Genomic DNA, 14,555 nt, shown 5'->3' with positions numbered 1-14,555 from the left:
GATCACGCCCTGAGCCGAAGGCAGACGCTTTAACCGCTGTGCCACCCAGGCGCCCCCTGAACTAGTACTTTCTTAAATGAATGCTTCTATTCCTCTTTAATATTTTGCATTCAAAGTTTCTATTACATGAACCAATGAGCATCTTAGGCAAACAGTTTCTCATTAAAAGTATTGTTTTATTCATAATCTGAAAATAGTGACTATCAAATACATTCATAACTAAATTAATTAAACTAATTTTATTATTTTAAGTAAAACTAAATAATCCATTTTGAAACTTCTTTCAAGATTTCCAAGAACTTCTTTCAGTGTTTTCCTAACATATTTTTACCCTAAGACAAGTTGACATGAAATATGGCAAGTCCCTGGACAATGTGATTGTTTTAAATGCTTATAAGCTAATATATTATTCATCAGTCAAATCACACAGCAATATGTCAAGAGGACAATTGGACATAGTCAAATGATACTAGTTTGAAGTGCTCTCTTGAACATTATTATCAAGTTTTTTCAATCAGTATTCTATATGATCCTTCCTTATTCTCTAATCAACATCACACTGCAATCTATTGCAAGATTTCAAACAAAGAACACACACACACAAGAGAGGTGATAGTGGCTAAGATTTCTAGATTTTTATGTTTAAATTAGTATATGTTATGAAAATTGGTTAAATTATGGTCTTACTTATATTTTATGCCTGCGTTCTTATATTCTATATTCCATACATATTACATTATGCATTATAAATATTTCTATATTAATGAACTGAGATATGTATTTTTTCACAAATCAGGTTTGATTGTTCAACTGTAATAGTACATTTCATTTGGCTTTTCTTCTTTTTAGTTATTAAAGTTAATTGATACTTCCTAAACTGAAGAGTATAAACTCCAGCAGTATATTGCCTGGATATTATTTATAACTCCACCACTTACTCCTTGATGACCTCATGCAAATCACTTGTTAAATGGAATATTATTGCCAATTGCATGAGGCTAATGAAGATAAAAGAGTTTAATGGATGTGAAGCGCTTCACATATTGACGAATTCGCAGAATGCCCTGGGTATATATTATATAGTTTTAGTAGTTTAGTTTTGTCTTTAGTAGTAATAACACCTTCTATGTTTCCAAAATGTATTTCTTTGTTGATTGATACACATGTAAAAAAAAAATAGCAGAGTTTTAGTTCCCATCTCAAAGATAGTTATATTTATTCTGCTCTTACTCCAGTGGCTATTTGCAAGACTCTTTAAAAAAAAAAAGATATAAGATGAAAGATTCGTTTTTATTTGCAATATACTTCTGCACATTTGTGAGAGACTGATAAGAAAATAAGTATGCTTACTTTATTTAGAATTTCTGGTACTTTTATTTTGCATCTTTGGCGAGATTTAGGGAAACATAGGTAGAGAAAAAGGAATATTGCATAATAAAGTTGTTGAAATGTATTCAATAGTATATTTCTTTTCCGGATAGTTTTCATTACCTCCCTTTAAGCTTGTTTATTTCTTTCAAACAATTTGTTCTCTAAGAAAGTATAAAATTATTAGTTCTCTGTGTTCAGAAGCTTACTTAATGTGCTATGCACTCCCATATAGCCTTTCCCTAGGCTATTTATTATAGTACCAGCAGATGAAATTTAGATGTCAGTTAATGATGCAAGATGGGTCACAGTGATGATTTTTATTGGAAAATGGGATAGCCTAAGAAAATGAAAATCTAAATCTATGCAATTTATATGGAATAGTTAAATGACTTCTTAAACTTTGTTCGAATGTTAAAGACTGTGGTGACTACAGATTTTAATGAATACTTCATTGTAAGCTTCCAACATATACTCTCACATGTGCATATCTTTCCTTAAATATTTGCCTATTTTTTTGCTACCTATTTTTATATTTTGAAAAATAGAATTCTTTAGGAATCACTCTGATATTTAATTTCTAATACATAAATTACAAATTTATAACCATGAATGAATAACTAGAAGCTAGTTTAGCTTTGCCCACTAAAATCTCAGTCAGTAACTAACCTTTGGTATCCCTGAAGTCAGATCACTCTGTGGGCCGCAGCTAATCCTACTGGAAAGGTCAACATCAAACAGACCATGCTAAGGCTGGTCAGTCTTTGTATCTTAGTTTTGACATATGTAAATATTAAATATACTAATTAAAACATACTTTAAATATAGGTCTGCACTTATGCATAAATATCATTTTGACTGAGTAATTCACAACATCATCATTAGATGATCATTATCGCTTAAATCATGCCCTAAAATCAGAATGTATATCCCAGAAGAGAGAAGGGGGCTAATATTTTTTTTGTATGTCCATATTCTATGTGGAATTGTTGTTCAGAGCCAATTTCAGATGCCAAACAAACTAAGTCTTTGTAAAGCTAAGACTCAGAGAGAGTGATTAACTTGCCCACTGTTACAAATGTGAGGATTGATTTGACCCCATTATATATGACTGGGCTCTTTTAGCATGCTATTTGGCCTTCCCGAGTGAGTTAACTCAAATTCAAAAAGTGCAGATATGTATTTTTTTTTCTTTCTTAACTCACTTTGTTGACTTCACATATAATAAGATATGCCTGTCTTAAATGTCTATTTTTTAAGTTAGACAAATGTGTACTCTTATATAATAGTACCATAATCAAGATATAAAATACTTCCATTCTCCCAAATATTCCTTTCTGTTCCTTCTCAGTCAGTTTCCCCAAATTTCAGCCCTAGACATCTACTAATCTGTTTTCCATTTTGTTAAATAAGTTTTGCTTTTCCTAGAATTACATGTAGAGATATCATCCAGTGTGAATAATTTGTGTGTGGCTTCTTTCAGTCAACATGATGTTTTTTGAAATTCATTTCTGTTCTCAGGCTTATCACTATTCAGGTATCTTTTCTTGCTCAGTATTTAACTCTATGGTCATACAATATTTTGTTTATCCATTCATTAGTTGGTGGACATTTGTTTTGTTTCCAGATTTCGATTAATGTGAATAAAGCTCTTACAAGCATTCATGTGTACGTCTTTCATAGACATATATTTTTATTTTTATTATTACCTAAAAGTGGGATTGATGAATCAAATGTTGTGTTCGAGAGAATCTGTGCTTGAACACTTGCACACTCAGAATCCTTGTTGAACACTCAGCAGAGGCCCCAAAAACTTATGCCTTAGAAAAAAGGCTACCCCCTCCAACAAAGCAAAAATGTATTTAAAAAAGGATAAATCTCTTTTCCAAGTAACTGAACTTACTGCAGGGATCAAACTTCACACTCATTAAAAGAAAACCGAGACATTTGGAACATAGCATTAATACTGTCTAGCATCTAATCAAAATTTGCTGCACATGCGAAAAAGCAGAAGAATGTGATCCATAACAAAGAAAAATAAATGATTTAAACAGACAGACCCAGAAATAACATAGATAATACAATTATGAATTTAGCAAATAAGAACATTTTAACTCTCCAAGGATTTTTACTGCAACTCATGGCTTATAGCTATGCACAGTTTTCCCAATCCTAGATCTTGAAATTAGTCAGTGCTGCAAAACTGTTGGTGTTCGTTTTCCAGCCTTCTAAAAAAGAAAAAAAATGAAGAGAAAGAGGAATATGCATTTGCAATATTTGTATATTTTTAACTTTTTTGTAAAATGGATTATTTTTTTCTTTCCAATTTTCACATGCTGCCCATGTGAAAGTAAGTTTATCTAATCTACAAACACAATTATTTATATAAATATTTCATCTAATTGAAGTGCAATAGTGTATATAAACTTTGAAAGCTATAGGTCATTAGACAAATGGACAATTATATTACTATTTCTCTTTATTCTGGGCTCTATGCAATCTACTTATTCTACATGAAAAATGATTCCTGATTCAAATAATTGGTTGGGGTTGCTCCTCATTTCCAAACTCTTTTTCTAATGTTAATTCATACTTCTTTGATGAAGAAGTTAATTTAATGGTCCATGTTCTTAAAATTTAGTGTGTATAAAATTAAATACTTATTAGATATTTGTTTAAAAATTGTTTAAAAAATTCGTTTGTGATAGCTCTCTTCAAATTGATCACTAATCCAACTGAAATTCTTTCCATTGGTCTCTACATGAAGGTCATATGAATATTTGTGTATTTGCATATGCCAGTATGCTCCAGAGCTTTTCTCAGGATGAGTATACATGCACTTACCCTTTTATTTGTTGTAATTGTTCTTTTTTGACAGAATTGCAATCTCTTTTCTTGCGATTCTGTCCTTTGGATACACATTTCACCCTTCTGTGTGTTTCCTTATAGTTATTTAACATAAAACATTCTAAATAAGAGCTTATTTTTTATACTTCTGCTTTTATTTAGTGGAAAGATAGTACTTATCACAGACATTTCATGGGTTCCCAAAAATTTTATTTAAATGTTATTTACTGAAGAGGTTTTAACAGAATTTTATAAGCAGTAAAATCTTCAGTCACTATTTATGACAAACTACTCTCCACAGCACAAATTCATGTTGTTTAGCTTAAGGTGATCGTCATTAAAATTGTTATATTCAAATTCGTTGTAATGTCTGACATGTAATATTTTGAACTGTTTGCTTAATATACCTTGTTCTAACATGTTTGGCATTGGACAGAAGAAGCTATCAAAATAGGGTGAGTCCTTATTTCTTTTTCATGATTTTCTTCGATTAGCTCACATAAAATATTCACACGTGTAACAAAATCTCCTCTAAATCTTGATGTAAAGGTCTTTTGAAATACTTTCCTATATTAACATAAAACAAATTAGCAACAAGATTGCATCACATGGTAAAACTGTTTTCCCATCAAACTGTTTATCGTCCTTTCAGTCCACAAAACTTTAGTGCCTTTTCCCAGGAGCAAGCCTTCAGCAAAGTAAGGACACTTCAGAGCACAGAATAGAAGAATTATAAAACTGTCATAGATGTCAGAATATATTGCAATCAGCAGCAGAGCAGCATTGCCTGGAAAACAGCCATTTCATCTAAGGAGTTCTTTATGGTCTGGTAAATTGCATTACATTTAAACAAAATAGAAATGACATTCTTACACAAAATAGTTTAATCACTCAGTACATGGTTAATTTTTCTGACATATCCTGTTTCTTCATTTTATGAAATATGTGTGTGTGTGTTTTTATTGACTTTGAATTCAAGAGAGCATAAAGAAATAAACTTTATTTTAATGAAGGGGATGTCAACATAGAAAGGAAGGAAAGGAAAAAGAAAGCCCCCTACCCCAGTGAGAAAAACAATACAGATTTTTACGAAGAGACGGTGGAAAATAACTTCAAATATTAAATCTAAATATAGTAACTGTGTGCGTGTGTGCATGATAGACAGGGAAAGAAGAAAGAGAATAAAATGTAGAGAATAGGCAATACTAAAATAGCAATACTAGTTTTAAATAAAATTGTTAATCAAAACATGTCTTGCTAACTTTAAAGTCTTGCTATCTTGAATAGGGACCATTTTGAATGGAGACCCATAATATTGAATACATTGCTCTGGTTAGCATGATTTTATTACTCCTTCTTCATTTACATCATTTTATTCTTCTTTGCTCTATTTTTTTAACTTATGCTCACATTTCAAGGCAGTGGACTCATTTGGTCATGTCATTAAGAAATGCTGGATCCAGGATTTTGTTATTTTGATTATTGAGTGTTTCGCACGCTCTGAAGCAAATTAGTATTCCAGCTTTGCTGCTCACTGCTAGACACTGAACGCAGATAGAACACATTATGCGTTAGACTAGTTAAGAGGTTTTAAATTAGATTTGTGACTTGAAAGTTTGAATAAGAAAACTAATAGAACACAAAATGAAGCAGAGGGAAAATTAGATTAACTATCTACATCATTCAGTGTGAATGGTTGCTGATGTACTATGTTGTTGAGTGGTATTTTGGTACTAAAACATGCCTTAATTTTGTCTACATTAAGTTGCCATAATTGTTGTAAAAATACACATACATGTTTACAGATCATAATATCCTGGAGTATTTTTTAAATAAAAATATATTTAAATAGGTCATTTACATTCTTTCTCTCTCTTCTCTCCCTCTCCTATTAGGAACAATTACATTTGTGATTAATTCGAATATTTATTTTCTTTATTTTTCTCCATTAAAATAATAACTGCTCTAACTTGTTAGTTCAAGATACTATATACTAAATGAAAAGACATGTATTTTTCCTAGTCATTTTTATTCTCTACCCCCCCAAAAAAGATATTATTTTCCACTCACCCAAAGAAAATGCCAAAGAATAATGACATCTGCAAGGATTGCACATTTCAGTGTAACAATAAAAGTCAAACTCTCCTGATCTATTTCTGAGGCTACTTCCTCTTACTTTAGGTAATCAAGACAAATTGAATGCACCCTCCAAATCTGATTCGTTCAGGTGCCTTAAATTCCTCTGTGTGGGGGTGTGGGGGTGTGGGTGTGTGCGAGTGCGTGCGCGTGAGCGTGCATGCACACACACACACACGTCCGTGCATGTGTGTGTGGTGTGTGTGTGTCTTTTGCTCTTGTTTTAGTCTTCTCTAATGGCAATGACATTGATATTTAACTGAAATAATTCCTGCTGGTACATCAAACATGCCTGAATAAACACCCACCTGTTCCTCATAAATGGCATCAGGTGCTCATTCTGTGTGACAAGCTATATTTTAATTTTAAATATTCATTTTTTAATACTCTGAACCTCAGTAGGGTGAGATTGTGATAATGCCCTCTGGTTGATAAAATAGCGGGGGAGTCAAGAAAGAAGAATTGCAATTTCTGCTTGAGAATGAATGAAGCATAACAATTATTATTAAGTAATTAAAACATAAACACAGTTCCTACTTAAGATTTTATTTATAATTTTATGGATTAATGATATAAATTTAGAATTAGGAATAAAGTGCTTATCTCTTTAGAAAACAACTAAGTGAATTACAAATTATCTCTTATTCTAAATATATCTGCGTTTTATGTAAAGTAAGTATTTTTATTAAAAATACTATATACCCTTCAGGTTAAATTCCATTTGATTCAAATAAAGTGATAAAACCCTGTTTACTGGAGAAAGCGAGATAGGAAGATACAGATTATGTATATTTTTAGGTAAAAATGTAGCTTTCATAGGTAACACAAAGTATCAGAACATCAAATCAAACTATCACAAACCAGGAATTTTACCTAGTATCAGACTTTACTATTACTTTAAGTAATGACTGAAGACAATATTCAGAAGCAGCAGGGTGAGGTCTGGGAAATGCCTTCATAACTCCACACGTCCTTTCCTGCCTTATCAAGATGTATTCCAAGATTAATATATTGAAAATCTAAGTTTTATATGTATCACCATGACTTAAAGGGGAGGTGTTCAACCTTGAAACATCTCCATTTTATAGTTGCACAGCCTGTGCAGTATTTTCTATGAGGCATGCTTCAAAATTTCATGATTTCAGGTTTGTTTACAAAGTGTTCAACATAGACTAAGCATAGCATATTCTGTGAAATCTTTCTATACACAGGAACTCCCAGCTAGCAAATAGCCTTCGTGAGATTTCTAGGAGTTCTGTCATTAGCACAAGTATGTGAAGATTTTACTGGATTTTCTTTCTTTTTCTTTCTTTCTTTCTTTCTTTCTTTCTTTCTTTCTTTGGATATTCTCCTTCTTCCACCAAAATTATTAAAGGAAAGAAAGTAATTGAAGACTTGCTGTTAACCATTTATTGGCAGTTTTATCATTTGTTGTTTCTTATTACATGAAGGATTCAAAGGGAAAAAGAGGAAATATGTGTAAGGAACTTACAACAATGCCTGACAAAAATATGTTCTATATATTAATATTATTATTATCCTGTTAAATATAAATAGTTCTCATTTCTAGAAACATTAAAAACAAAATATCTATAAATTAAGTAGAGTCTTTTAAAATCCAGAAATATTTTATGAGTCTATGTAAAACATAAATTTCCTTGTATTTAAGATAGAAAAGGAGTCTGAACGTATGTTTAATAATGAATAGTGTTTACTAACCAGATATCTGCTCTTACTGCCTGCTATAATAAAAGAGTATGCTCCTCAGGCACTGTGTGAGCCCTGATTTTCATATGGTTAAAGTCATGAGAATTTTAAAATTCACACCAAAATCTTCCTATGTGGCATGCTATTATAACAAACAAACAAACAAGATCTATTTCAAGAAAACTATCATTCTCATTTATTGCTTAAAATATACAGTTCAATCTACTTAGAACTTAACAAGTTATGGGCTATCAATATAGTAGAAGAAAAACTATGTTACCATTAGTTCAAATGACGAATATTTTATGATTAGGAATAAAATATTCAATGACTTGTACAAACCAGACTTGGAAGCAGTTTCAGGGGAGGCTAAGAAGGAACTTAAAGCCAACGTATAATGTGATTAACCTGATGAGCATAGATTCATGGCTTATGAGAGGAAACACAAAATATGTATACACACATATACATACATATCTATCCCATGTGTACATATTCCATGTCCATCCCATCATGATTCCACACAGAAGATGGCAGATCGGGAAAATAAATAACACAGTTGGGATTGTTCATATTGAGAGCTAGATTGTTCAGAAAATAAAAATAATTGGATAATTATGGCTGCAGAAATAAAATGGAACATGTGCAGCATGGACCAAAGGACTTGAGAAGGACATCTTATATAAATTTAATAACATAAACCTGAGGTTCAGAAGATTCCTATGGAAATAATCCCAGAGCTAACATCCAAATTGAAGTAGAGGGTATAAATAAAGCAAGTAGCCACAGGTTACCAAGGGCGCTTCTGCATTTATCCTGGTTTGCTGCCAATTCTGCCTCTATGCTATACACTTTCCCGGAAACTTAGGTACGGTGCTTTCATTTTCTTTTTTTCTTTTTTTATTTTTTTTAAAAGATTTTATTTATTTATTTGACAGAGATAGAGACAGCTAGTGAGAGAGGGAACACAAGCAGGGGGAGTGGGAAAGGAAGAAGCAGGCTCATAGCGGAGGAGCCTGATGTGGGGCTTGATCCCATAATGCCGGGATCACGCCCTGAGCGGAAGGCAGACGCCTAACCGCTGTGCCACCCAGGAGCCCCTTATTTTCTTTTTTTAAATTGTCCACTATCTTTCCTTGGAGGGAGGAAATATATTTACCTTAAATAAAGAAAATCCTAGGCTGAACGAATACATTTTATTTTCTAAGTTCAAGGCATCCTGGGTGAATATTTATTTTATTTTATTTAATATTCACAACAGTCTTGTGGAAGGATTGATGCAGAGGGCTTTATCACCATTTTTACTAAAACTTTAAAAAAACGAAAAGGATTAGAATATTGTGCGTTACTTTTCCAGGTTGCCATAGCAAATATATATCAACATTAGTATTTGGCACCACATATATATGGCATAAGAATACAAGATATTTAGACTTACACATTGCTTCAGAATACAATGTATTGAAAATTAGGGGAGATCGACTTCAGAGTGGCAGAGTAGAGATCTTCATGGACCCTCTCTCTGGTGAAACAATTATAACTGCTGAAAATTTTAAAAAACAAAAATTAAAGTCTCTGGAATTGTCCTAAAATCACACGGCAAACGGAGAAACATATATTCAAGACAATCTCCTAGATCTCAGTAAGAACAATGCGAGATTATGGGTGTTGAGCCATGATCCACTTCCTCTCCCCTGAAATTAGTGTAATGAAAACTACCCCTAGTGGGTGCAGGCAAGAAGACAGGGCTCTCTCTCCCTGGAAGTTCCCAATCAGGGCAATGGTTTCTTCCTGAGAGGGGCAGAGGATTTCTCACCCCAGTTACCAGATCCATGTTTCAAAATCATTTTTTCAGGCAACCAGAGCACAGCTTTGGCTCATAGGGCAGATGTCCCATGGCAGGAAAAGTAAACCAAGAAATCAGGGGCTATCCTTCATGCCCAGTACTTTGCTTTTAGAGTAAGCATCACTCTGAATCAAATAGGCTACTCTCCATGCCCTCTCTCTGGGGCAATGGCACGTGGATCCTACCCAGGTGGAGAATTTTGTAGCTTTCCATAAAGTGACTGACATTATTTGGAGCAAAATTTGGGGACCTGCAAGATTAAGGATACCGTCAAAAAATGGCAACTGCATGGTGAGCAATGAAGAGGAGGCTGGTAGCTTCTTGAAGCAACAAGTGAAATCGTAGGCCAGCTAGATGTTTATCACGAAGAAATAGGAAAAAGACAGTTAAAAAGAACCTTCTTGGGATTGGGTCAAACCCCAAAGGAGACTTACTTAATTTGGAACAGACTATGTAGCAACTAATGCATTGAGGCATTATCAGAAACAACATAGTGATCAACTAGTAATCATTATAAGTGAAGATCTGGGTGTGATAGTAATAGAGGCAGACCAGGTAGAGAGTCATCCGTATAGAACGGGGTGTCAGGAAGATGGTGCCACATCAGAGGTTCGATTCTGCAGGGGAAATATACTTAACTAGTCTATTAAAATCAACCAATCAATAAGCAAATAATAACAATAACAAGGCAGTTTTCAATAAAAAAAAAATCAGGCACATCTGTGCTTGGATGGCTCAGTCAGTAGAGCATGCAACTCTTGATCTCAGGGTCATGAGTTCAAACTCCATGTTGGACATGGAGCCTACTTAAAAAAAAAAAGTTAAAAAGAAACACAAACATTAGACACATGAAAGATAAAAACCCTAGGAAGCAAAGGCTGTTGAAGAGAAATTGGAATCCTATTAGAGTGATAGTGGTAATATATAATTCTGCAGTCACTTTGGAAAACAGTTTGGCAGTTTTTCAGAATGTTAAACATGAAGTTATGATACCACCCAGTAATTCCAGTCCTAGGTATGTAGCCAAAATAAATGAAAACCTAGGCCACACAAAAATGTGTACACAGATGTTCATAGCAACCATTTCATAATTGAGCAGTGTGATCCAGAAGTGGAATTAACACACGTGTCCATCAACTAATGAATGGTTTAATAAATGTGGCCTATCTATACAATGGCATTTTATTCACTAATAAAATAGAATGAAGTCCTGATACATGGTACAACATGGATGAACTTTCAAAACAGTATGCTAAGTTAAAGAAGCCAGTCAACAATATAATATATTACATAATTTCATTTATATGAAGCAACCAGAACAGAGAAGTCTATAGAATGGAAAGTAGATGAGTTGATGCCTAGGGCTGGCATTCGGGTAGAATGGGGAGTTAACCACTAAGGGGTACATGGTGTCTTTGGGTGATGAAAGTATTTTAAAATTAGATAGTGTGTATGAGGCCAGACCTTTGTGAATACATTAAAAAAACATTGACTTGAACACTAAATGGGTTAATTTTAAGTTATGTGAATTGTTTAAAGCTGTTAAGAAAAAAAGGAAAATTAATTGGAAGCAGGTTGAGAGAAGTAACAGTGATTGTGTGATAACCTAAAAATAATTAAATTAAAATAATTAAAATAAAATACGAGGGGGAAGGATTGGGAAGAGACAGATTAGATAGATATTAGATAGACATTAGACAGATGATAGATAGATGGATAGATAGGAGATAGATAATCTCCATGAGTTAAAATATGCATAGATAGAATATTAACGGAACTTCAAAGAACACTGAGAGAAAATTTTAAGTATAAATTAGAGCGCAAAAGCCTAAGGTTGAGCTGTATGTTTTGTTTTGTATTCTCTTCATATTCATTATGAAGATATAGGCTGTTTTCTCATAATGCAAAATTAATGTAAGTTTTGGCTTTGTACAGATCTTTTGGTCTAGTTAAGGGATTGTGCTCTATAAATGGAATGTTCCAATCATACGGAGCCCATAAAACTAACTTCTCTTGAATCACAGATGATCAGTAAAGTCTTATTCAGATTTAAGTCAAATGATAAGTCTAAAGAATGCAATTATCTGGAAAAGTGTGAAAATTTAGCTAAATCTAACTTTGTATGATAAGCAATAAATACGAAAAGTCTGTTGTGAGTAGTTTTCTTATTTTGTGGAAATATCAAATAATCTGTTTTGAAAAATCGGTGTAGATTAATTATTACTCTTGGTGATTAATTGCCCTTTATATCTGTGTCTTTTACTCATATAAATAGTAAAAATGTTCTACATTTCACGTGATCTAAAATATGTGACCACTTTTGAGGATGCTACTTTGTTTACCTATTACAATACATGAGTCTACTAAATACGTATTGTATTTCTTATATAGTCTAAAAGAGTAGTTTCCAAGTGCAATGTAGAACCTAGCTTTTAAATCTCTTTTTTTAGATAACTTTCTTTTTTTTAAAGTTTTTATTTAAATTCCAGTAGTTAACAAATAGTGTAATACTAGTTTCAGGTGTACAATATAGTGACTTAACACTTCCATACATCACCTATTGCTCATCACAAGGGCCCTCCTTAACCCCCATCACCTTTTTCACCCATCCCCTCCCCCACCTCCCCTCTGGTAACCATTAGTTTGTTCTCTACAGTTAAGAGCCTATTTCTTGGTTCGCCTCTCTCTAGATAACTTTTAAATTATACTTTCAGCTACCAAACACCAAAAAAAAAAAAAATTTGGCTTTACAGTTTACACTTCAAATTTTAAATGATTATTAAGAAAAAACATGTGATAAACTTTCATGTTCTATGATTCTAATAACAAATATGGTGCTGTAAATGTGTTCAGTCTGTGATTAAAGGAAAGGAAAGATTAGTGAGATGCATTTTAAAAGAAATCATACTGTTGTTATAAGAAATACTGATTTGGCCTCAGAATTTGAAACATATATAACAAAATAAGTCTAAGAATATAAGGTAAACAAAAATCGTTTTTTGTTTTATGGTTTCCTTTTAAAATCATATGAGTCACTCTACATTGCCATTTTCTTTTCTAAATTAATACTGCAGTAGCCTTTGAGATATCAGGGTAGGCAATGTCATTGTCATCTTAGTCATTCATTACCCTTGCATTTTAACATTGCTGGCAAAGTGACTTTGTCATAATCAGTTAATAACCTCTCATATTATAATAAAGTAACACATACTCATTGCAAAGGTTATGAAAAACAAAGAAATATAAATAGAACTTTTAAAAGTGAAAGTAAATCCTCCCCCTAGACATAGCCAGTGGTAACATTTTGCTTTATTTCTTTTCCAGTATATTTTCTGTACAATCTTTCTTCATTTTATTTTCCAAAATATTTAGAATATATGTATCTGTGTTTTATAAGTGAACTTTATTGCATAATTTTAATAGGTTTGATCTGAAGTCAATTAGAAGTTTATTAAGGTATATTTTCAGCTTTTCCAAAATTTCTCAGTGTTTTCCAATGTAGAAAATACAAGCTTATGTATTTGGTTCAGATCCCAACTCTTCTCTGTGCCATCTGCCTAGAATGATAGTATATTTGTACTTTTACACAGGCACATCTACTTTAATGTTAAAATAATGGATTGTTAAAACATTTGTGAATTAAAAGCCATTATTAGGAAATAAAAAGATGTTAATGACAGCGAAATCACAACAAAGGAAACAGATTGGCACAAGCCAAGCACACTGAAGAAAACACATACGTATTTGGTTCATTGGCCAGAACAAAAAATGGCTGAATGTGTACTGTCCTGACTGAAAAGCTCTACTGTAGGAACAGTGGCATTAAACTTAATAGGTCTGAATTTATTTTTCTATTAAATCAGAAATCATTTTGGGGCACTGGGGGCTCAGTCGGTTAAGCATTAAGCATCTGCCTTTGGCACAGGTTGTGATCCTGGGGCCCTCGGATGGGGTTCCAAACAGGCTCCCCGCTCAGCAATGGGTCTGCTTATCCCTCTCCCTCTGCTTCCCCCACCACTCATGCTCTCTCGCTCACTCCCTCTCTAATAAATAAATAAATAAATAAAGTCTTTATAAAAAAAATCATTTAATAAGCATGCTAGAACTTTGGCCAGTAAATGAGAATGATAGTTTCCTTGATTGGATTATTTAATTTTGGTGAGTAGCAAGCCTTTAAGAAAACATATTTTGAGTAATTAGAATTTTTTCTAGGTTAAATGCTCTAGAGAGTGACATAAGAAAGGAATCTGTTTAGTGACTGGCAATGGAAGCTGACATCTGATTCATGTATTCAAATTGGTAACCTAACCACACAGAAAACACATAAATCTTTTCAAGTTACTTCAGAACAATACCCTCTTATTGTACATTGGTAAAGGGGTATGTCATAAAGGAAAAAAAATAACTAAAGAAACCATAAAGTTTATTAATAGTCTGTTATCAATTAATACATTAACTGTAATTTCAAATACTTTATTAGTGATGCTGGGTAAGCCATTAAGTAAATCTATTAATGTTATTAAGAATCACAAATTTGGGCATATGTGCAAAGGACTGCAAAAAACAAATCAAATAATTTAAGCCCCACTTAATTTTAATTTCTGTCTCTCTATTTACATATCTATGAATTTACAAATGTATACATATTTTT

The sequence above is a fragment of the Ailuropoda melanoleuca genome, chromosome 7, assembly GCF_002007445.2.
Source record: "Ailuropoda melanoleuca isolate Jingjing chromosome 7, ASM200744v2, whole genome shotgun sequence".
Classification (NCBI taxonomy): domain Eukaryota; kingdom Metazoa; phylum Chordata; class Mammalia; order Carnivora; family Ursidae; genus Ailuropoda; species Ailuropoda melanoleuca.
This window is presented reverse-complemented; position numbering follows the sequence as displayed.